Consider the following 2669-nt stretch of genomic DNA (forward strand, 5'->3'; position numbering starts at 1 on the left):
CAGGGCAGAACAGGGAACTGACTTATGTAAAACAGTATTCTTTATACTGTGATAGGCCAACAGACGGGTTGGAACTGTCTATCACAGTAGAGACTGGGCGTGGTTTAAACTTGCTCAGCCTATTGCAGGCGCTCTGGTGGGTCCCCGCCTCTTGGCGCTTCTGTTGATAGATGTGAAGAACATCCAGGCTCTCATGCTCCATACCGGTATCTCGCACCTGGCTCCTGTTATCTAACAAAAGACCGCTTGTTCTCGCAACACCCCGCTCTGAATGTGCCCCCCTCCCAACTAATTTGAACAGTTCCTGTCTTCATGCTTCTCTGTATTTTTCCATCATAAGAAAGTCCCATGGCCCTGATACTTTTAACAATGTTTCAAGTCAGCTATGTTGCATAACACATACATACATCCACACAAGCCAACAGCAGATAATATTCAATCATATATATGGTAATGGCTATAATGTAAAACACAGGATCCAACACCTGCGAGCACTGCAAATGTAGTTACCAATAACTAGAGCAGTAGCGTGTAATTGTATACTCTTCACAATGGTTTGTACAGATTTGAAAGATATACGTTGTCCACCGGTGACATACTGAGTGTGACGTCACTTCAGACGCAAAATAAGTATTTTGCAATGTTTTTTTTTTTTAAGGACACACATTTATTAACTAGTCAGTCAAGTCAGTAAACAAAACAGAATATAAGAAAATTTGAAATGATTTAGAAGAGATACATTATTTCGAGAAATGTTCATTCAAGTGCTTTGAACTCGTTGAGAAACGCTGATTGGCTGATGGCAAGTAAGCGCTTCAGCCAAGAACTGACTGTTTTATTTTTTTATTTAACCAGGTAGGCCAGTTGAGAACACCTTTATTTAACCAGGTAGGCCAGTTGAGAACACCTTTATTTAACCAGGTAGGCCAGTTGAGAACACCTTTATTTAACCAGGTAGGCAAGTTGAGAACACCTTTATTTAACCAGGTAGGCCAGTTGAGAACACCTTTATTTAACCAGGTAGGCCAGTTGAGAACACCTTTATTTAACCAGGTAGGCCAGTTGAGAACACCTTTATTTAACCAGGTAGGCAAGTTGAGAACACCTTTATTTAACCAGGTAGGCCAGTTGAGAACACCTTTATTTAACCAGGTAGGCCAGTTGAGAACACCTTTATTTAACCAGGTAGGCCAGTTGAGAACACCTTTATTTAACCAGGTAGGCAAGTTGAGAACACCTTTATTTAACCAGGTAGGCCAGTTGAGAACACCTTTATTTAACCAGGTAGGCCAGTTGAGAACACCTTTATTTAACCAGGTAGGCCAGTTGAGAACACCTTTATTTAACCAGGTAGGCAAGTTGAGAACACCTTTATTTAACCAGGTAGGCCAGTTGAGAACACCTTTATTTAACCAGGTAGGCAAGTTGAGAACACCTTTATTTAACCAGGTAGGCAAGTTGAGAACACCTTTATTTAACCAGGTAGGCCAGTTGAGAACACCTTTATTTAACCAGGTAGGCCAGTTGAGAACACCTTTATTTAACCAGGTAGGCCAGTTGAGAACACCTTTATTTAACCAGGTAGGCAAGTTGAGAACACCTTTATTTAACCAGGTAGGCCAGTTGAGAACACCTTTATTTAACCAGGTAGGCAAGTTGAGAACACCTTTATTTAACCAGGTAGGCCAGTTGAGAACACCTTTATTTAACCAGGTAGGCAAGTTGAGAACACCTTTATTTAACCAGGTAGGCCAGTTGAGAACAAGTTATCATTTACAACTGCGACCTGGCCAAGATAAAGCATAGCAGTGTGAACAGACAACAACACAGAGTTACACATGGACTAAACAATTAACAAGTCAATAACACAGTAGAAAAAAAGGGGAGTCTATATACATTGTGTGCAAAAGGCATGAGGAGGTAGGCGAATAATTACAATTTTGCAGATTAACACTGGAGTGATAAATGATCAGATGGTCATGTACAGGTAGAGATATTGGTGTGCAAAAGAGCAGAAAAGTAAATAAATAAAAACAGTATGGGGATGAGGTAGGTAAAAATGGGTGGGCTATTTACCGATAGACTATGTACAGCTGCAGCGATCGGTTAGCTGCTCAGATAGCAGATGTTTGAAGTTGGTGAGGGAGATAAAAGTCTCCAACTTCAGCGATTTTTGCAATTCGTTCCAGTCACAGGCAGCAGAGAACTGGAACGAAAGGCGGCCAAATGAGGTGTTGGCTTTAGGGATGATCAGTGAGATACACCTGCTGGATAAGGCGGAGCTTTACCTAGCATGGACTTGTAGATGACCTGGAGCCAGTGGGTCTGGCGACGAATATGTAGCGAGGGCCAGCCGACTAGAGCATACAGGTCGCAGTGGTGGGTGGTATAAGGTGCCTTAGTGACCAAACGGATGGCACTGTGATAAACTGCATCCAGTTTGCTGAGTAGAGTGTTGGAAGCAATTTTGTAGATGACATCGCCGAAGTCGAGGATCGGTAGGATAATCAGTTTTACTAGGGTAAGTTTGGCGGCGTGAGTGAAGGAGACTTTGTTGCGGAATAGAAAGCCGACTCTAGATTTGATTTTCGATTGGAGATGTTTGATATGAGTCTGGAAGGAGAGTTTACAGTCTAGCCAGACACCTAGGTACTTATAGATGTCCACAT

Source organism: Oncorhynchus tshawytscha, linkage group LG06, assembly GCF_018296145.1.
Source record: "Oncorhynchus tshawytscha isolate Ot180627B linkage group LG06, Otsh_v2.0, whole genome shotgun sequence".
Lineage (NCBI taxonomy): Eukaryota > Metazoa > Chordata > Actinopteri > Salmoniformes > Salmonidae > Oncorhynchus > Oncorhynchus tshawytscha.